General features: G+C 43.1%; 1 pseudogene; it reads left to right on the forward strand.

Annotated features, from left to right (window-relative positions):
• Positions 1-8,818: 8,818 nt before the first annotated feature.
• On the forward strand, positions 8,819-22,670 carry LOC102814884 (annotated as a pseudogene).
• The last annotated feature ends 774 nt before the right edge of the window (positions 22,671-23,444 follow it).

Consider the following 23,444-nt stretch of genomic DNA (forward strand, 5'->3'; position numbering starts at 1 on the left):
CTGGAACATGCAAAGGATTCATCCTCAAGCACATGCCTCTTGCTTGGTTGCTGTACATCACGTTTCCTAATCTCCCTGCCCTCTGGTTTGGGGACAAAAATCTCTTCTCATCCTTGGTGCTCTGCTTGGGTTCCATTTTACCCAGGGGCTTCCTTGATACTTGCTCTAGATGACACATGACAAATGATGCTCATGTGCTGATATTTGAAACACCATGTTTTTCTCTCATTCAAGAAACCACATGAATGTTTGAGAGTAACTTTGTTGTATGCCTCACCTTGTATCTACAGTATTTAAACCACTAATCAGAAACACAGCACTTTGGGTGCACTTCTCGTACCATGTTTGAATATCCTCTAGGTTGATTAAGAGACATTTTATTGTTTGGATGAACTTGGCCCTTCTTCCCTTCAAGTCCTATTAACTTTTCACTGCTATAGCCTGCCTATAAGCTGAACATCAGATTTTCAGCCATATATGGCAGGCACTCCAAATTACACATGACATTATACATCTGTCTCGTCTGAACAGGTAACTTTATTCTTTGTGCTTAGGAAAGACTTCTTGAACAGATAGGATTATCATTTACCCAACCTCTAGTAGGCTGTGTTCCTCAGAATTTTGGTTCCCTTGCAATCACAGCACCATTCCAGAATACAAACGTTCCGTTCAAATGCCTCCACCCTATGGCTGTGAGATTGTTCTAACAGTTTGCTGTTATCATAACTTGCTTAATCAACATGATTTCCAGTTGTCTTTTCTTTTTGGAAACAACTCACCATCTTTTAAGGAATCTGTACCACCAGATTTCAGGGATTCTCCCATCATTTTTCTCTCTCCCCGAGTCAAGAGGCCTAGAGTTGGAATAGGGACTAAATAAAGACATTACCATGTCAGTTCATCCCTTTGCATCTGTTTTCTGGTTGCTTCTTCCTTCCACCACTCTCAAATGCATTGTAAGGGCCCCAGTATAGTGAGGGCCTTGGACATAATCCTGTCCCCGCCTTGTTGTTAGTTGCTGTTGAGTCAGTTCCATCTCATGGTGACCCCATGCCTGCAGAGTAGAACTGTTCCATAAAGGTTTCAAGGTTGTGACCTTTCAGAAGAAGATAGCCAGACTTGCCTTTCATGGTGCCTCTGGCTGGGTTTGAGACTAGTAGTCAAGCATTTAACCATTTGCATCACCCAGGGGGATTCTGAACGACCCCTAGCAAAAATGAGAAACCTGCTCTCCAGACAAATAGTTAAGTGCATTTATGGCATTTGCAGAAAATTAACTGTGAGAATTATCCACTCAGGTCAGAAGGAACAAAACCAAATAGATACCTCTAGGGGCAGAAAGCCCCTCTCATCAGAAGCCAAATGTAGGCAAAGCATTTATTTTTTTTTTCTAATTAGGCTTCAACTTTTCTTTCTTCCTTTTTTTAAATGTTCATTGCAGTAAATTTAAAAACGGGTAGAAAATCTTTTGTAAAAATCAGACATTGCTGGTGGTAACGGGATATGCACCCTCAATTTTTTCTATATGTATACAGATGTGGACTTGGCGATACCAACAATTGTGAGGATGGGTTGGAACAGGCAGTATTTTGTCCTGTTATACATAAGGTTGCCATGAAAAGGAGCTGATTTGATGGCAACAGCAACAACACAGTTTTTAAACAATTATTACATCATACTGCACTCTTTTATAACTTGCTTTATTTTCATTTTACAAAATAGGGTGAACATCATCTCATGTCAGTAGATAGCTCCCTGTGTACATCACTGTTTGTTTTTAGTATGTCATGGTATTGCTGCACTATAATTAATTTATCCAGTCCACTATTAGGTTGTCTCCACTTTCTTACTCTTATAAACATTGGTATACAGCCTTGTAGTTAAATCTGTGTATACATTCTTTATTTTCTTAGCATTCATTATTAGAAGTGGAATTTCAGAGGATGTAAGTTTTCAAAACTTCTGTATTGACAGATTACTCCCAAAAAGCTGTGCTAATTTACTCTCCTCCAGAAGTGTGAAAGAACACTCCTTTCCCTGAATCCTTACTAACACTGGGTATTTATTATCATAAAAATATTTTATCTGTTTAATAGAAAAAAAATCTCATTATTTTAATTTGCATTTATTTTATTTGTAATGAAAATTGTATATCCTTGTTGGTCATTTATATTTGTTTTTGAGAAATGTCAAATATTGTTGCCCAGAAGCCAGAACTATCGAGTTGCTATTCTTCCGTGTCAGTCTGTTCTGAAAGAAATAAAAACATTTAAACAGTGCAATTAGATTCCTGTATATTCTTAGGAAGAGTATGTAATTAGAAAAAGTAGAGGAGAGCCAAAACCTGAACCTTAGGGTTTTGAAGTCTGTCAACTAATTAACTGATCCCAGTGCTCATCTCTTCATTCTTCTCCCACATAATAGGCTCTCAAATAAATATTTGTCAATCAGTTAACTGCTGTGCACCGTAAGTAGATGGAGGTAACATGCTTGCTGTATTTAAAAAAAATGGTTGTTCCTTTTGGGGAGAGCAATTGATTTGCCAAAACCTAATTATTTCTACTAAATTGGTTTTTGTTTGTTTTTAAAAGCAGCAAAGATGGACAGTGGTGTAATGACATTATTGTAGGGAAAACCCACTCAGTTCTTAACATGAAATTAGGAGGATTTGTTCCAGCAAAAAAAATGTTGTTGTTCTCAGGTGCCATCGAGTTGGAACCGACTCATAGCGACCCCATGCACAGCAGAACGAAACAACGTCAGATCCTGGGCCAACCTCACTACCACTGCCACACTTGACGCCATCAATGTACATTCAAATGTAAGTACATTCAAATGCAGAGACCTCAGCCCACATGAGGTAGAACTGATGACTAATGAAATATATTTTAGCAAAAACAGACACAGTCCAAAGAACAAATAAATTATAATACAATTGTTTGATTGTTCTTGGTTGAGGTAACAAGGATTGGTCATGTGCTTCTATTGGATAATTGGGTACAGATGCTTACAGTGGTTGATTTCAGGGACTATTACATAGGTTTTCAATCATAGTTATGTATTCTTGAGGAGGGGTCATAAAAACATCATTGGTTGATGTGAAACAACTAACCAGATGTATTAGGAATTCATGTGTGGCAGTATAGGATAAGCATGCACCACAAGGTCATTTTGAACCACAAAGTTGGTGGTTCATCCTCACCAGCCGCTCCGTGGAAACCCACTACAGGTTGTTATGAATGAGAACCAACACAATGAAACTTAAAAATAACAATTCTAGTACCAGTACCTGCTTTCCCAAGAACTGCTTGTTAAAACAATCCTTTTAAGCCATCTGGGTTTGTTAGATAAGACTGGCTCCAAAACCCTTTAAATATTTCTTAGGTCCACTTTCCACAAAAAGACATCTATGGCAGGATTCCCTTCAGTAGAATGTGTTTCTTTCACATCCTGGCTTGACCACAAAGAGAAGCTTTGTTCTAAATTAACTCCTTTAGTTTTTTGTTCTAAACTAACTTCTTTAGTTTTCATAGCCATTAATAGTAAAGTGGTGGGTGCCAGAGAAAACTGAATGCAGGTAGGCAATACAAAGTTTTAGGCAGATGTGTAAAAAGGCCAGTTTAATTCAGTAAAAACTTAATTTTAACTCAATCATTCAGTCCTGGTAAAAAGGCTTCATAAACTTCTTTACAACATTTTACACTCATAACAGCAGCAGTCAAAAAATCAAATAGTGTATTAGTACACTAGGCAAATTTGCTGCACAAAACCTCTTTAAAGTGTTCCAAAGCAAAGAGAATCAGTTTGAGGACTAAAATACATATGATCCAAACCATGGTACATATTGTCAGTCACTTCATGTACATGTGAAAGTTAAGACAATAAATAAGGAAAACCATAGAGGAGTTGATGCATTTGAATCATGGTGTTGGACTAGAATATTGAAAGTACCATGGACTGTCAAGAACAAACAAATCTGTGTTGGAAGAAGTACAGCCAGCTTGCTCCTTGGAAGCAAGGATGGTAAGTATCATCTTATCTTAGAACATATTACCAGGATAGACCAGCCTCTGGAAAAGGACATCATGCTTGGTAAAGTGGAAGGTCAGTGAAAAAGACAAAGGCACCCAAATGAGATCGATTATTGGTACAGTAGCAGCAGCAATGGACTCAAGCGTAACAATTGTGAGGATGACGTAGGACCAGGCAGTATTTCATTATGTTGTGCATAGGATCAACTCAAGGGTAACTAACAACCACCATGTATTTGAGACTACTGTACTCAGGTACCTCTGACATACTCTTGAAGGACTTCTGGCCCTGGTAGTGGTGAAGAGGTGATTTGTACTGACCATCCCATTGAGAGCAGAAAATCTAGACAAAATATCTCAAAAAGCTGTCGGAGGAAATGAATTCCTTGAAGAAATGAATTGCTAGCCCTGGGGACTCAGGACCATAGTCTTTGGACAGTAGGGTCAATTAGCATAACACAGTCCACAAAGACCATGTTTTACATCCTACTTTGGTGACTAGAGCCCCGATCTTAAAAGCTCATGAGCAGCTGTCTAAGGTACAACTATTGGTCTCTCCTTATACAGACAAAAGAGGAGGAATGGAAATTTAAGACACTTGGAAATTAATGGACTAATGGACCACATGCTCAGTCTCCACAGCCCTGAGACCAGAAGAACTAAATGTTCCTGGCCACTACTTTTAACTGTTTTGAAAGGGATCACATTAGAAGGTCTTTATTAGAGTAGGAAAAAATGTGGAACAAAACGACTCAAAGTCTTAAAAAATACCAGGTAGGACATACAGCAAGATGACAGACACACTACACAAACTCTCTACAACAAAGACTGTTGTTGTTAAGTGCCGTCGATTCCAACTCATAGTGACCCTGTAAAGGGTTTCCAAGGAGCAACTAGTGAGAATGAACCACCGAGACCTTGAGTTCAAACGACTTTGCAGCCTGACGCATTAACCCACTCTGCCACACCAGGACTCCAAAGATACTAGAGATTAAATGTAACAGACACAGATGGAAATCCTGGAACCTGAATTTAGAAGAAGAGTTCCAGAAGTGGATTAAGTGCTTGTTGGGAAAAGAAGCTGAGCAGGGATGGTGAGAAAGGAAGGCTGACTTGTGAACAACCAGTCAGGCATGGTGCGATCATCTTGAACTATTCTAAGCAGCTTTGGCAACAGGAGGTGGCCTGATAAAGCAGAATCACACAAATGACAGTATAGGGAGAATTTCTCCCCTTTCTCACCTTACAGGAGACAACTGTGCTCATGCAGCTCAAATGAACAAGAGTCAATACCAGCTCCTGTACTACCTGATCAACCATAGACAGCAGCCAACACCAGCCAAACCCACTGTGAAGTGAGGTGCATGAACAAGAACCATGTGCATGCTTCCAAGAACACAGCAACATACAATCATCAACTAAATACAAATATGACAACCTCACAATGTCCCTGGGGACAACAGACAATTTTAGCTCACACAAACGAGAGACCAAGGTGCAGAGACAGAAAATGTTGCGGAGGAAGAAAAGGTAATGGGACTAATTCAAAAGAATGTTATTTTTTAAATTAACAATAAGATGGAGGAAAGCAAGGACAGCACACACACACACCTTTAGAAAAAAATCAGGAAAACACTACAAGAACAAACTGACAAAATAAATGCAAATTTCGAAACTGCAAAACCTACAGTTAGAAACCCTGAAGATTTTAGAAACGGACAATACACTGAAAGGGTAATGAAGTAGATTCAAAGCAATGGCAGCCTGAATTAGTGAGCTTGAAGATAAATCTCTCAATACTAGTATGCTAGAAGAACAATCAAGACTCCTGTAGGATTAGCACTGGACTGCAAACCACAAGGCCTGAAGTGTAAGCCCGCCAGCTACTCAGAAACCTTATCCAGGGTTGTTGTGAATTGGAACTGACTCAATGACACTTAACAACAATAACAATCAGAAAAAAGAATGAAAAAAATCAGAAGAAAGGGTTATGTGGGACACCATGAAGAGAGAGAAACAAGAAGAGACAAAAACAGAGAAACTTGTCTAAGAGTTGTTGGAAGAAAACATCCCTAACATCATGAAAGATGAGAAGATAAGCACACAAGAAGCTGAAAAACCTCAAACAGGATAACAAATTCTGATAAACGGAAATTAAAGGAATTTTTAATGACCGACCAGCTTTACAAAAATTGTTAAAGGATTTTCTCTGGGCTGAGAACAACAGCAGACATCAACCTGAGATTACTATACATGATCTATACTACCACACAGATCTCAATCCACATATGTTGATGTTGGTGTTAAGTGTTGTCAAGTCGGTTCCAAATCATAGTGACCCTGTATAAGGGTTTCTGAGGAACAGTTGGTGGGTTTGAACTGCTGACCTTGTGGTTTACAGTCCAGTACTGATCCTATAGCACCACATTTAAAGAAAAACAAACCTATAAGACTGAAAATAAGGAACCAGAGATATCAATGTATAATGAAATCAACTACAAAGCAGAAAGAGGGAATAGTATAGATACAGAACTTCCAAATGGCAAGGAAGTCAAGTAGACTTCAAGATGAACTGTTTTAAACAGAGAAAAAAAGAATAAATTACAGGCAAACCTCAAAGAAAATTAATACATCTGTACACCAAAATAAAAATAAGAGGAAAATCAAAAAGATTTAGCAAACAGAACAGAAATACAAATGAAAAGAAAACCCATAAACAAAATTAATTTAGTTCAGAAAATTATATAGTTCAAGAAACCAGTGACACCACACACACACACACACACAAAAACCACAGCAAAATGACAGCAATCAATTTATACCAGTTGGTAATTACACTGAATGTAAATGGATTAAATTGTTCTATTCAATCAGTAGAACAAAATGCATAAAAAAACCAGGATCCTTCAAAATGCTGGCTGCAGGAGACACATCAGAAAGATGAAGACAGCCTAAATACCCATCAACAGAAGAGTAGTTAAACGAACTTTGTTACATACACACAGTGGAATATTACCCAACATTGAAGAATAATGATGAATCTGTGGAAACACCTCATTACATGGATGAACCTGGAGGACATTATGCTGAGTGAAATTAGTCAATCACAAAAGGACAAATATTGTATGAGACCAATGTAAAAAGTTAAGAAAAGATTTTCTTAATAAAAAATCTATAGTGGTTATATGGGGGGAGAATTATTCACAGATCAGGGGTTAGACACATGTTAACATGAGTTGCAGGGCAGGCAATATACAATTAAGAGGGAAGTTAGCAGAGGAAGATGAAGGTGTTGGGAGACAGGGAGAAAAGCCATAGTTTAAGTGAATAGAGGTTAATACTGTTAACTGTTGGTACATGGAAGGGATTGCAATCATTGTAAGGAAGCAAAGTAAATGATTTTCTAAATGTAAAACTGTTGATCTGCTCTGTAAACCTTCACTCAATTCACAATAAAAAGTTAAAATAAATTAAAAAAATAATAATAACCAGGTATACTGGTCAGGTAGAGACTGGCGAAACACCAAGACTATGATCCTTAGTCACTCTTTAGGGCTGTAAACAAGCTCACCCTCATAGCTCAATTTTCACCCAAGCAGTAGATAAACAGATACTAGGGACAACACCACTAATGAGGAATGCACACCATAGAATGGTCAATCATCCAAGATCAAAAGGGCCACATTGACCTAAGGAAAAAATTCAGAAGGGTGGGAAAGATGGAGAATGGAAATAAGAACCACAGGAAGTAGGATATGTGCTATTCCGCTAGGGGACTGCCACTGAGATGAAACTAAATAAACAATTTCTTGTAAACCTTTGCTCAATTCACAATAAAAAGTTAACAACAATAAAATCTGAAGGCATCAGAAAGCTAACATGGCTTTGCAGAACTATTGGACCTGCGAGACCACGAGAAGATGGTCTATATGTCATTATTGTCCCGGGAGCACTTACCAAACTTGGAGGTGGTGGTTCAGGGTCTATGAAATGATTCTGACAATCATATAGAGAAATAGGAGAAAAGGGCCTGCCAAAAGGTAGCTGGCCTGGTGAACATCCCTCATGTGGTCTGACATCTTCATTACTTTGCACCCTAAGAGTAAGGGTGAACAAGCAGTTGAAAATAAAAGGGCATTTTCAGTGGATTTCAGCTCAGCTTCCAATGATCTCAGTCCTTAAAATAAGATTAAGAGTAAGAAACTTCCCCCACATCCTTGTCATAAATTAGCAAAAACTCTGTGGAATTTGGCAGTATCTCAGTCTTCAAATGAGTTCTACAAACAAATTTGCTAATACGATGTCCTGAAAGCAATAAAATGTAACTAGCCACATGAGAACGCAAGACAAAAAAATCAGCAAAATACTAAATAAAAATAGGCCCATGGTGAATAATGAATTTTGGAGCTATCAGGCCCAGACTTTAAATAACTGCTTGCTATGTTCAAAGATAGTCTGTTCCACAGTCTGTCCCTGGCCTCGTTCTGGCTGATGATGTGGAGCTTTTCCATCATCTCTTTCCACAGTTGTAGTCAATTTGATTTCTGTGTATTCCATCTGGTGAGGTCCATATGTATAGTCATCTTTTATGTTGCTTAAAAAAAGGTATTTGCAATGAAGTCATTGGTCTTGCAAAATTCTATCAGGCGATATCCAGCATTGTTTCTATCACCAAGACCTTATTTTCTAAAGCCTGATCGTTTCTCTTTGTTTCCAACCTTCACATTCCAATCACCAATAATTATCAATACATCTTGATTGCAAGTTTGATCAATTTCATATCGAAGATGATGGTAGGACTCTTCAATTTCATCATCACTGGCTTTACTGGTTGGTGTGTAACTTTGAATAATACTTGTATTAACTGGTCTTGTAGATGTATGGATATTATCCTATCACAGACAGCAGTATAATTCAAGCTAAATCTTGAAATGCTAATATGCAAGTTCAAGTTGAAGCTGGAAAAAATAAAAATAAGTCCATAAGAGCAAAAATATGACCTTGAACATATCCTACCTTAATTTAGTCATCATCTCAAGAACAGATTTGACTCATTGAACACTAATGACCAAAGGCCAGAGTTGTGGGATGACATCAAGAACATCACCCAGGAAGAACGCAAAAGGTCATTAAGAAGACAAGAAAAAAGAAAAAAAACAAAATGGATGTCAAAAGAGACTCTGAAACTAGCTCTCCAGCGTAGAGATGATAAAGCAAATGGAAGAAATGAGGAGGTAAAAAATCCTAATAGAAAATTACAAAGGGCAGCTTGAAAAGACAGTCAAATACAATGAAATGTGCAAAGATCTGGAGTTAGAAAACCAAGAGGGAAGAATATGCTTAGCATTTCTCAAGCTTGGGAACTGAAGAAAAAAATTCAAACCTGGACGGACTTGCAATATTGAAGGATTGGGCAAAATGGAGTCAGAGTCCTGGTGTGGCACTGTAGGGTAAGAACTTCACTGGAAAGTCGGTTTGAACTACAAGCTACTCCTTGGAAAGTAACTATGCATTACTGTTGTATACATGGGTTTCCAAAGCGCTTATGTGAATGGTCACCTACATACTCTCACTTCAGCCCTAATCAAAGGCCATCACTTTAAAACTGGCTGCCTCATAGGACCCAATTCCAAGAGTTGGAACCAAAGAATACTTTTCAGAATTCAAACTTAACCTTTGCACCCTGGACTTAAACCTCCCCAAGTCACCTGAACATCATTTAGTTTCAAAATATTTCAGGAAATTTTAGAATACCATGGCTAAACCTCTGTGAGGTCCAGGGGGACAGCTGGTATGATGCCACACTGGCCAATAAAAACTTTGAAACTTCTTGAGCTCTATCAGTAGAAAGTCTTTACAACTACAAATTTTCCTTGGGCAAGAACTCAAGTCTCCAAGCCAGCCCTGCATCAACTAAATGCAGTCACAAGGAAGAGAATGAATGCAAGATGATGGGGGTACTTTGGGTGCCTCTGGAAAGTGCTGCACAAATATTCAGTGTCATCATTGTGAGTGGAGTGTGTCCCGTCACTGAATAACACAAAACACCAATTAACCACCTTCCAAACTAAAAAAGGGCTAATTTGGTGCTCTTGTTGCTGTTGTTAGTAAGTGCCTTCAAGTAGGTTCCGACTCAGTGACCCTGTATGGGGTTTCCGATGAATAGCTGGTGAGTTTGAACTACCGACTTTGTGGTTAGCAGTCCAGTGCTGATCCTACAAGTGCCACGCCAGGAGTCCAATTCACTACTCTTAGGTATTTAGAAATATGATTTCACTTGAGTTGACAGTTTGAGGAGAGGGAAAATGTGCATATATGCCCTTAATGTGGAACAATGTGAAACTACCACTGTAATAAAGTAATACAAAAGGAGCATCTGCATATAAGGGCAGAGGTGGCTCAGTAGTAGAATCCTCACCTTCCAGGACCTGGGTTCGATTCCGGACCAGTGTACCTCATGCACAGCCACCACCTGTCTGTCAGTGTGATGATGAGACTTTCTGCTCCCATAGAGATTTACAGCCTCGGGAAGCAGGGTTGCTATGAGTCGTAATCCATGATATATAACCACCACCATTCTCAGGCTGAGACTGGTCAAAAGGAATGAAAGGAAGAAAGATTAACAAGCTATCTACTTCTGAAAAACAGGCCAAGTAAAACACTAAGGGTTACATCAGTGCAATTCCATTGTGCATGAGGTCTCCATGAGTGGGACTGACTGGAAGCCAGCTAATATCTATTTATTATCTAAAAAGCTACTCTGATTGCATCACTCTCAATTAGCTCTGTGTTGTTTTATTAAGTGCCAGGGAATCAGTTCAACTGACCTGGTATAGGGTTTGTATCGCCAACCTTGTGGTTGGCAGTCCAGTGCTTATCCTATAGCGACTCATAGTGACCCTGTATAGGGTTTCCAAGGAATAGCTGGTGAGCTTGAACGACCGACTTTGCAGTTCAAACGGCTTTGTAGTCTGGCGCATTAATCCCTTGTCTTTGTTGTAAAGTGCCATCGAGTCAGTTCCGACTCCTAGCGACCCTGTACAGGGTTTCCGAGGAGCAGCTGGTGAGCTTGAACCGCCGACCGTGCAGTTCAAACGGCTTTGCAGTCTGGAACATTGACCCACAGCGCCACACCAGGAATCGTTGTTGTTATGTGCCGTTGAGTCGGTTCCGACTCATAATGACCCTGTACAGGGTTTCCGAGGCTGTACATCTTTACAGGAGCAGAAAGCCTCATCTTTACCCCGCGGAACAGCTGGTAGTTTCGAACAGCTGACCCTGAGGTTAGCAGCCTGATTTGTAACCATTACGCTACCAGAGGTCCTAAAAGGTTGTAAATCTTTGCGGAAGCAGACTGCTACATCTTTCTTCCAATGACATTTTGAATAGCAGCATAGTGCTTAACCACTGCGACACCAGAACTTCATGGTCTGAATCAAAGCGGAGGTAAATTTCAGTTACCTGAACCCGCAATGCTATTGTCCACACCTGTCTGCTCGAACCAGCTGCATTTTGTTCCGTCTTGGAAGCCGCCAGTACTTGTTGCCTAACGCAGCATCTTTTCTCCTCTCCAGCGGGGCACGAGCTCAAGTCTCCGAGTGAGACACACTTTCAACCAGGTTCGCGGTGTTACCGGTGTTACCTGTGATAAAAACGGAATGAATATATTTCCCCAAAGTACAATTTCTCAGACCCAGCACAACTTCAACAGAGAAGATAGTCGAGCTGTCCGCGAGGACTCGGACCTCCGATGTTCTACCCTTCCTTTGGTTTAGCAATCTGTCCAATGGCCGACTACCGCGAGGACCTTTCATAAACGGTGGCCCAATAGTGGGAAGAGGGGCGGGCCTTGGTTGGGGGGAGGGGGCTGGACCAGTCAGAGGCGCGGAAAGGGCGGTGTCGGTCTGGCCACAGCCCAATGGGAATGCAACTCGAGGCTCGGCGGGGACATATAAATTCCTATAAGGCACCGGGCGCTGGTATGCGTGTTGTTACCAGAGATTATTAATGCGTCTGTAACCCACCGACCCTTCGCAAACTTTGCCTATCGGAAAAACGATGGTGAGCGGGTGCTGGAGGTACTCGAGTGGAAGTTGTGGAGGGGGGTGAAGCGCGGGGTTAGGGCGAGTGGCGCCCGGAAGTCCTCGGTAAGGGCAGCCTGGGGGTGGGCTGTGAGGAGGGCTGGGGACGCACGGGGAGACTAAGCATTGCTATTCTCCGCCCGTTCCCTACTGTTGTTGTTGTTGTTTTGTGCCGTGGAGTCGGTTCCGACTCATAGCGACCCTGTATAGGGTTTCCGAGGCTGTAAATCTCTACGGGAGCAGAAAGCCTCATCTTTCTCCCAGGGAACAGCTGGTAGTTTCGATCTTCTGACCTTGAGGCTCGCAGCCCGATTCTAGATGGAAAAGGTATGAGCGCCTAGGTTGCGCTCGGGGAGCATGGAGATGGGCTAGAAATGTAGCGAGAACGTGGCGGGAACGTACTTGCTCAGGACGCAGAGTGGACCCAGTTGTGGAGTGTGCTCGGGAACCTGCCGGAGACCTGGACGCGCCCAAAAAGTCTTTCCGAAGTGGTCCTGGACAAAGAGGCACCCGCCTCTCTCGCAGTCCCCGCCTCCCCGTGAGGTCACACTCGCGCGCTGGAGAACGGACCTAGGATGTCAGGAAACCGCAACAGGTTTCTCCAGTTCAGAGCCCATTCCTCTAAATACCTGTCTTGGGCCGTCGCGGTTCAGGCCAGGGCTCTGAGACCCATGTCCTTTGGCCCTTTACCTAACCAGGGTTTTCAGTAAACACTTGATTCTTGGCAAAGAATGTTCTTTGCTCCAATTCTCTCCTCTTTGGGTGCCCACGAACTTGAGATACATAAGAACTTGTGGGGACAAGGAATCTGTTGATCCCATCTTGAAAGATAGTTTCTAACACTGGGAAACTTGGCTTACTCTCCAAGAAGACCGTCTCTGCATTTGGGAGGTACACACCCCTTTCCAACTGAACTTCTAGACTGTGAGTTATGAATGAAAAAGCCCGAAGGCCCCAGAGTTTATCCCCTGTAAGTTCTGGTAGCGTAGTGGTTACAAATCTGGCTGGGAGCCTCAAGGTCAGCAGTTCGAAACTACCAGCTGTTCTACAGGAGAAAGATGAGGCTTTCTGCTCCCGTAAAGATTTACAGCCTCAGAAACCCTGTACAGGGTCGCTATGGGTCCGAACCAACTCGAAAGCACTTAACAACAACAACAAGAATTTCCTAAGTGAGGAGAGTGGGAAGATGGAATGGTCTTCTGGCGTCTGCTGTGACCTTTGAGGGGTACTAGCTTGGGTCAAGCACCTGTCTGTAGTGAAGCGGGCAAAGGACAAGTGTCTAGAAAGGAGTGGCTATGGGTGAGTGAATTCTAGTCTTCATTTAAGTTAATGCCAGACCTGAAATAACAGTCAGCTGCCCCTTCAGGGTGTGGAAGAGACAGAGTTCTGCCATAGAGACCCTATTGTTTGAGACTAGAAGTTCCTGGTGGGCCTATCTTGGAAAGTAGGACTATGACAGTTCCTGAAGAGTCCCTGGATCGCGTGCATATTAACTGGAAGGTTGGCAGAGGCCTGGAGATTTAGTTGGGAAAAATCAGCCACTAAGGAGCTCTGGTAGCGTAGTGGTTACGAATCGGGCTGCGAACCTTAAGGTCAGCGGTTCGAAACTACCAGCCGCTCCGCGGGAGAAAGATGAGGCTTTCTACTCCCTTAAGGATTTACACCCTCGGAAACCCTGTACAGGGTCGCTATGGGTCGGAACCGACTCGAAGGCACTTAACAACAACAACAAGAACCCATAGTTCTCAACTGCCACATATGGGGTCTCTTAATTTTTTGTTTGATTTTGTTTTGGAGGTTTCCTAAGTCACCCCAGCCAGCAGAGGGGGCTCTGTGCAATAAGATTTGACTATATGACTTGTAATTTTCTTTAGTTCCTGCCCTAGAAAACCTAGGCTATAGCCACTTTTGTTCTTAAGCTCTGAGTTAATTAAAGGAAAATGTGGACCTGGAGATAGTGGGGAGGCCTGGAAAGAGAACCGAGTTTGGGAGTTTTGGACTAGATAGCACAGTGTTAGTCCAAGACAGAAAGCATAAGAGATGCTCCCAAGTAAGGCTTTTCAATTTCCCAACCCCCACACGACCCTCACTGCACGTCATTTTGCTCTCTTCGCCCCATTAGTGTGAGTATATCTCCATCCTTGTGGGCCAGGCCGTGGTGCAGATGGGCAGTGCCTGCTGGGAGCTCTGCTGCCTGGAGCACAACATCCAGGCCAAAGGTACCATGCCCAGAAACGAAACCCTGAGGAGCAGTGATGACTCCTTCAACACCTTCTTCAGTGAGGGGAGGGGGGGCTGGCAACATGTGCCCTGGGCTGTCTTTGTGGACCTGGAGCCTACTGTTACAGATAACTGCAGGGAGCTCTGTTTAGTGGAAAAATACTTGGAATGCAGGCAGTCCCGTGCCAAGAGCAACACTGAAGTCCACTGCTTTTGTCTAGACTCTGACTGTAGGAGGGGGTCCTGGGGGCTTCCTGTGCTAAGGGAAGGAGAGGAGATCCGTTGAAATAGCTCTACCAGGAAACTACCAGATGTTAGAGTCTGGAGTCAGACCTACAATGAAAGCACCAGAAAGGGAGTGGCTATGAAAGGAGAAACTTTAGACTTCCTCTTTCCTATCCCCAGGCCCAGATGATAAGATTGCTTAAGAAACTGAGAATGATGATGACGATCGCAATGGCCTCTGCTCAGCCTTAACTGAAGCAGACCCCTGGACTGTTGGAGCTTGGCTCTTGCTGGCTCCCAGGGGCTCTTCTGTGTCTGGATCTCCTCAGATTCCGGCTTCTGAAACTTCTACCCTTCCCCCATCTTTCTAAAACTGTTGTTGTAGATAAAATTGTGGGCTTGCTTTTCTGCATTAGTGTATGTTCTTACTCAACCAACGGTTGATGAGATTCCTTTGAACCACTCTAATTCTCCACGAATGAGGTGGCTAAGGTCAGAAGGAAGGAGACCATTGAAGGTAATCCTGGCTTTGACCCTATTTGGGGTTCAGGCCCAGAAGGAAAAAACCTTTGAAGCACATAGATGCAAAGAAACCGATAAAATAACCAGGACTCATTCTGAGAGACATTATTTTATTACAGAAAATAAAAGAAAAGAGATGGTTTACCGACAAGGAAATTTACCTACAAAGGAGTGAAACAGCTATGTCTGGTGGCGGCAGGCTGGATATTGAAGTTTTACCACACGATGGGTGGGGGCTGTTGTTGTTAAGTACCGTGGAGTCGGTTCCGACTCATAGTGACCTTGCACAGGGTTTCCGAGGCTGTAAATCTTTACGGGAGCAGAACACCTCATCTTTCTCCCGCAGAGCCACTGGTAGTTTCGAACTGCTGACCTTGAGGTTAGCAGCCCGATTCGTAACCACCACGCTACCAGAGCTCCTTAAAAGACCAGGGTCTTTTTATATCATGGGTTGTACAAGCTTCACATGCACATCAGGGCAGTTATGGGCAGTATGCAGAACTAGGAGAGGTAGGAAAATCACAATGTACAGGGCTGCCTGCCCCGCCTCCCCCATTAAACAACAAAGTTTTGGTTGGCACAGCAGGAGGAGGAGGCTATTGAGCCCTTAGATAGCAAGAGCATGGGAAAGGGAGAGGAGATACGGTTTCAGTTGTTAAGTACCATCAAGTCTGTTCCAACTGATAGCAATCCTGTATAGGGTTTCCAAGGAGTAGCTGGTGAGCTTGAACCGCCGACCATGTGGTTCAAACCAACTTTGCAGCCCAGTGCATAAACCATACCAGTGCCCACCAGGACTCCAAGATGACATTAGTGTGACCATTTTGGAACATTCCGTTTGTGTTACTTCACCCGTCAAAGGTTAAAGTGTTAACTGCCATCGAGTCAGTTCCAACTCATAGCGACCCTGTATATGGTTTCTGAAGAGCAGTTGGGGTTTGAACCACCAACCTTCCTTCTGGTTAGCAGTCCACTGCATATTCCACAGTGCCATACCAGGACCCCAGGTAGGGCCGGACTTTATATGTGGCCTCTGAGTGCCATATGCCCGTAACTGTTGTGTAGGTACAGATATGGGAACTTGGTGGCAAAGATGCCCTGTGTCCTCTGGGGAGGGAGGCCAGCCTCTCTTGCTTTTGGCTTCTTTCTTCCCCTCAAGTTGGAGTAAGAACTGGCATTTATATAAAGCTCTTCCATCCTGGTAGCGTAGTGGTTATGAATCAGGCTGCTAACCTTAGGGTCAGCAGTTCAAAACTACCAGCTGTTTGTGAGAGAAAGATGAGGCTTTCTGTCCTCGTAAAGATTTATAGCGTTGGAAACCCTATGCAGGGTCACTGTGAGTCGGAACCGACTCCATGGCACATAACAACAACTTCCACCCTGAGCAGTTGATAACCGGCAAGGAAGATGCTGCCAACAACTATGCCCATGGCCACTACACTGTGGGGAAGGAGATCATCGATCTGGTGCTGGAGCAAATCCAAAAACTGGTGAGCAGAACCGGGTGATCCCAGCACCTGCAGGAGGCCACTATGGCCTTGACTTCCCTCCCTGGCCTGAGAGACTGAACGTGTGCATGGAGAAAAGAAAAGGACAGGTCTGGGACTGGTGCCCTTGTCTGCAGCCCTTCTTCTCACCCAGCTGTCTGCTCCACTTCCTCTAGGAGGCGCTGTGTGTCCTTGGTGTAGATCTAGGAGGGTTAGAAACCTGAGTCACTTGCTCCAGCCCTGATTATGTGAGCTCTACTTGTCCCCACTTTGTCAGGTCTGATTGTCTGATTCAGGCTGCCTTTGAACTCTGATCCATCATCTTTAGTGCCAGCAACTAGCAGGAAGCTGCCTCAGTAGCCCAACTTGCTGTTATTAGATTCCCAAGTAGAACTTTCCAGCTGGGAGAAGCTCCTGCTTAGCTTTGAACTGTTTCTCCAGTTTACCCCACCCCTTACCTCAGGACCAGGAGTACAGCCGCTAGGAGTCAGAACTTAGGAGCCAATAGGTTGGCACTGTTCTGCTAGGGTGATTACCTAGATGCGCTCCCTGCTTGCTATTCAGTAGAGACTCTGAGCACCCAAGAGTGACCTGAGAAATGGGATTCTCTGCTCTCGACCTCCAGAATGAAAATAAAATATCCTCTAGGATTAGACATTTCTTAAAAGGAAAATTTCATACTATTGCTACCTACCTGTCTGGTATGCGTTGATGCTTTTGTTGTTCAAGGAATGACTGACTGTGTTGGATAAAGGTACTTGTCCAGGGCCCTGCTGAGAGGGTACAGCTCTCTGAATACAAATGCTCTGTCCCACCTCACCCTCATCAACCCACCTACCCCTCCCGCTTCACACACACCACACTGCCCTAGGTCATCTCTCTTCCCAAAGCTTCTAGCCCCTAATAGGTTTGTTTTTGTTATCGTCACCTCTGCAGAAGTAAAAGCAAAAGTGAGCATGAGGGAACTTTCTGCAGAAGTAAAAGCAAAAGTGAGCATGAGGGAACTTTCTGGGGTGACAGATCTTTATATCTTAATTAGTTTGGTAGTTACTGTCAAAAATCTTTGAAAGGTCCATTCAATAAAATGTATACATGCAAGTATAAATTTTACTTCAAAGGTGTGTTTTGGGGTGGTTTTTTTTTTTTATGCTGAATTCATTTAGAATATGTTACAATGACCATCTCCATCTATAACAGTATCTGTCATCTCCCATCCTAGACAGACCCGTGCACCAGGTTTCAGGGCTTCCTGATCTTCCATAGCCTTGGGGGAGGCACCGGCTCAGGCTTCACCTCTCTGCTGATAGAACGGCTTTCTGTTGACTATGGAAAGAAGTCCCAGTTGGAGTTTGCCATCTACCTAGGCCCCCAAGTGTCCAGAGCATTTGTGGAACCATATAACTCCATCCTAACTACTCACACCACCCTAGAACACTCAGACTGTGCCTTCATGGTAGACAACAAGGCCATCTGTGATATCTGCCACTGCAAACTGGACATTGTATATCAACCTCAACCAGCTCATTGGGCAGATTGTGTCTTCCATCGCCGCCTTCCTGCGCTTTGACAGTGCCCTCAATGTGGACTTCACAGAGTTCTAGACCTATCTGTTGCCTACCCATGCATCTACTTTCCCTTGGTGACCTACTCACTCATTGTCTCAGCTGAGAAGGCCTACCATGAGCAGCACTCAGTAGCAGATTACCAATGCTTGCTTTGAACCCTCCAATCAGATGGTCAAATGTGACCCTCACCTGGGCAAGTACATAGCTTGCTGCATGCTCTACTGTGGAGAAGTGGTACCCAAGGATGTGAATGCTACCATTGCCACTGTTAAGACCAAGCACACCATCCAGTTTGTGGACTGGTGCCCCACAGGTTTCAAGGCAAGTTGTGGGAAAGGGAAGGGTTAGCATGTGACTTGTGTACCCACTGAGAAGAGAGAACTGCAGACTTGTAGAACAAGTGGCCCAGGGATAGGGGGAGTTGGAGCAGCTCAGACTCATAGCTACCTTACTTAGAACACAATGGTTCCCAGACCTTGTGTTATCTTCATGATTGTTGCTGTTTAATACCATAGTTGTGGCTACTTTGTCATTCCATCTCATTGAGAGTTTCCCTTGGCCATCTACTTGACCAAACATGTCTACTTCTAGAGACTGTCTTTTGTGTTGATTTGTCTTGGAACACATTATCTCTTCTAAGGAGCATTCTGGTTGTATTTCTTCCAAAACTTCTAAGTCCATGGTATATTCAATACTCATCACCAACACCACAGTCTGAATGCATCAGTACTCCTTGTTAAGTGCTGTCGAGTCAGTTCTGACTGATAGCAACCCTGTATAGGGTTTCTGAGGAGTAGCTGGTGGGTTTGAACCACCGACCTTGTGGTTAGCAGTCCAGTGCTTGTTCTACAACACCACACCAAGCCTCCTTGTTGTTATCAAGTGCCGTCGAGTCGATTCCAAGGGTTTCTAAGGAGCAGCTGGTGAGCTTGAACCGCTGTCCTTGCAGTTCAAATGGCTTTGCATTCTGGTGCATTAACCCACAGCACCACACCAGGACTCTTTAGAGGTTTTTTAACTTGATAGATCTCAGCCTATCTAGACTTTGAACTCTTAAGCCAAGGTTTATTTGATTTGAAATGAAAGGCATCTGTGTCATGTCACTTAGCCTGATAAATAGGCATTCCTGGACTAGGGGAGATCTGATCCTCATGTACCACAGATTAGGATTTCTCCTCCATAGGAAAGGAGTGCTTTTGGAAGCACAGAAGGGCCTCTCTCATTCAGAAAATGGGGAAAGCATTTATTTAGGTCAGAAGACTTGTGTTCTGTGGGTATGAATGCAGTCTCTTCCTTTTGAAAGAATGAGGAAGAACTCATCTCTGCCCCACCCTTTCTATCAGCTCACTTTCCCAGAGGGTGCTGGGCAGATGCTCTAGTTTTTAAGTTTAATGGGCTTTCTTCCTGGACAAGACTCTAGAGAGATGAAAGGTAGCAACTGTGGCATTTAGAAAACCCACAGCTCTCCTGCCTTGTTAAAACGCTGTGGGTGACTGGCCACAAAGCGATGGGAAGCAGGGACTCCTCTGTGGTCTGAAAGATAATAACTGCTTGCTGGCATTGAGTTATCCTGCTGCCCAGGAGGGGTGGGATTCTGGGAGGACAACCTCCTTTCCATCACCACATTAGGAAGAGCTTTAGCTATTGAAAGGAAGAGTAGAGTGTCTTTAAGAGATAGTAAGCTTGCTATCCCAAAAGGCATTAAGAAGAAGCTGAGTGACTTTTATTTTTTCAGCAACAATTGAATGTGAAATATACTCATATTTTTGTATACCGGATGGTGGTGGTTGTGTGCCACTAAGTTAGTTCCAACTTATAGAGATCCTGTATAGAGTTTCTGAGGCTGTCAATGTTTTACAGGAGCAGCAAACCTCATCTTTCTCTTGCAGAAAAACTGGTAGATTTGAACTGCTGACCTTGGGGTTAGCAGCCCAGCTCATCACCTACTAAGTTAAATAAATGGAGTTTCGATCTCAATTGAAGATCTTCACAAAAAGTTTGGTATTCGCTAAACCATAGGAAAGTAGAAAGACTAATGCATAAATATCTCACCACCAAGATTCAACAGCCACCTCTACTGTATTTCCTTTATTTGTGTTTTGCTGATTCATTTAAGCTCACTGAATGTCAACATACATCATAAAGGCATCTCTTTAATTTATATTTATATAAATCTTTATGTGTGTAACTTTTACTGTGGTTTTAATGCACAATTTTTTCTTTTTAACTTTTTACTGTGAATTGAGTGGTTTACAGAGCAGATCATCACTTTTATGTTCAACAGATCATAAGCTTTGCTTCATTATATGGTTGCAATCCCCTCCATGTACCAGCAGTTAACAGCATTTACCTCTATTCACTCCAACTATTGCATTCCTTCCTGTGTCTCCCAAACCCTATCTTTCCTCCTGGTTGTATATTGCCTGTCCCCTCACCCCTGTCAATGTGTATCTACCCTCTAGTGTATGTATCATTTCCTCCTTCCCCCAAAACTATCATAGATTGTTTCTTTTATCAAGAAAACCCCTTTCTCTCTCTCTCTCTCTCTTTTTTTTTTTTATGATGTACAAAAACAAAACATATAAACCACCATGAAGGGATATATAATCATTTAAATAACCAAAGGGCACATTCTGGAAGCCAGTCTCCTAGCCACCAGCACACAGCCTTTCTCTTTCCATGAGTCTAGAGTCCTCAGCTGCTTAATCTCTCCATGTCATTGCACAAATCTTTTTTTTAATGTTTTATTTTGAATTATGTGACAGTTTCCATGGGAGAACATTAGTTTTACATTCATCCTATCGAATATCATTTTATTGCCTTGGTTACAATCCCCTCCATGCATCATCAACCAAAGGGTATATATCCTGCAAGCCTTCCCCCACCCACCATGATTAGCACACAGCCTCTCTCCCTCTCTGGGTCTAAAGTCTCCAGCTGCTCCATCTCTCCACGTCATCATTTCTGCCTCCATCTCTGGTGTCACTGCTTCTCTGGGTAAGGTCCTGCTCTCTGCTCTTCTCCCTTGATGGTCCCAGGGACCTCTGCTCCTAGACTACTAAATTAATCACTCCCTTCCTTGCTACAAAACTTCTACCTTTAAATTTCCAACCCTTCCAGTCACTCCTTGATAACAATTATTCACTATTGTATCACAGGAGACCTATCCACATTTCCTTTCATCAACCCTGCCCAGACAGACTGGATACTACTCAGTGGAGATTCTCAGTGGAGATTCTACCTTCCTCCACGCCCTCTGGATCTAGATTCCCTCATGAAAGCTTGTAAGCCAGTCACTTCTTGCCCTTGTAGCCCCCCCACTTTGGGTAGCCAATGTCCAAGTTGCCTATCCCTGCCTTCTCCGTGTGTGGAGGGGGTGGGAATGATCCTCGCCATAAAGATTTATTCCCTCTTTTGAGCTACTGCAACAAATCTATTTTGAATGCTTAAAAAACTAATGTTGTTGCTAGGTTCCTGACTCATAGAAACTCTATGCATAACAGCACAAAACACTGCCCGGCCCTGTACCATCCCCAAATAAAATATCTAGTTAGTATTCAGACATTTCCAGTTGTCCCGTATGCTTTTTTTAAATCAGGATCTAATCAAGGACCAAGGAGCTCTGGTAGCGTAGTGATTACGAATCGGACTGCAAACCTTAAGGTCAGCAGTTCGAAACTACCAGCTGTTCCGTGGCAGAAAGATGAGGCTTTCTGCTCCCGTCAAGATTTACAGCCTCGGAAAACCTGTACAGGGTCTCTATGGGTCTCTACAGCACTTAACAACAACAATCAAGGACCAGGCATTATGCAAGGGAGCTTTGAAAAGTACATGGAAAAATCTTTTCTTTCCATGAGATTTTTTTTTTCTTTCCCCTTCTAGTTTTGTCTATAAAGTTTCTAGAGTCCCTTTTTTCTTGTTAGTGATTTTTTTTTTAAGTATCAGAGTTAATATTTGTTTCGAATGAGAAAAGAATCATAACACATTATAAATTTGAACAACTGACACAGAGCAAATTTGAGAGTGACCTTTTGAAGAGACTAGTCCCATTCTCTTGTGGTAGGTCCACATTCTGGATTTGTCTGTTTCCTGTAGTGGTTTACTTGGCTCCCCCCCCCCCCCCCTTTCTTGCAGATTAGCAAATGCCTTCTCCAAGGTGACTGCTCCTTTCCCAGTTTTGATAATCCTTATAAAAAACCCCTCCAGGAACATAGAACCAGGTGCTAATACTACTTCCTTTGCCTCCTTAGGTTGGCATCAACTACCAGTCCCCCACAGTGGTGCCTGGGGAAGATTTGGCCAAGGTGCAGCCAGCAGTCTGCATGCTAAGCATTACCATGGCCATCTCTGAGGCTTGGGCTCTCCTCAAACATAAGTTTGACTTGATGTATGCCAAGAAGGCATTTGTGCACTGGTATGTGGGTGAGGGCATGGAGGAAGGGGAGTTCTTGGAGGCCGGAGAGGACCTGGGCCCTGGAGAAGGATTAGGAAGAAGTAGGTACAGAGTCAATGGACAATAAGACTGAGGATGCAATCTAAACAGTCCTGGCGCCTGCAGGGACCTGCTCTGGTCCTCCCCAGTTTTGTGTCCATCTCTCCACTGTTCCCTGCCACCACCTCACAAATACAGTTGATGTGGAAGCAGTGCGGATTCTTCTGTGACCTTGGGCCAGGCAGGACCTTCTCTAACCTTTCCAATTTCTCCTTCTAAGCTAGGACAGGATGATCTCTGCCTCTGGTCATTCCAGCCAGGGAGGTGCTTAGTAGGTAATGGACCTTGTGTGAGCAGACCAGTGTGATAAATACAGACTGCAGACCTAGTTTATGGTTTTCGGGCTTTGTGTGGTTTCCTTGTACCCACTTATCCTCAGCCCATCTCAAGGAAGGGTAAGGCTTCTTAGAGGCTCCCTGGAAAACCACCAAAGGCTAATCTGCCCCTAGCTTCGGAAACAGGAAGTCTGTCACCGCTTCACAACCTGAAAACGGCCCAGGCACCATCACACCCATCCTCCACTCCCTTGAGAATTTGCATTCCCTACCCCCACCCCAGATACATAACATTTGAATCTACATTTTAACAAGATTCCCCAGGTACTTATCTAGTATTCTTATGGAAATCTATAAGGTCTTGTTTAAATGTAGATTCCTTATATCTGAGCTGGAAATGCCAGTCCTCCCAGGGGGTTGGACCAGAATAAACATAAACAGGTTCCAAGCCCTGCCTGGAAGGAATGAGGCTGTTATTTTTTCATTCTTTCTTTTAATGTTTTATTGTGAGCATGTGATAGTTTACATGGGAGAACATTAGTTTTA

The sequence above is a fragment of the Chrysochloris asiatica genome, unplaced genomic scaffold (genome assembly GCF_000296735.1).
Source record: "Chrysochloris asiatica unplaced genomic scaffold, ChrAsi1.0 scaffold00009, whole genome shotgun sequence".
Classification (NCBI taxonomy): domain Eukaryota; kingdom Metazoa; phylum Chordata; class Mammalia; order Afrosoricida; family Chrysochloridae; genus Chrysochloris; species Chrysochloris asiatica.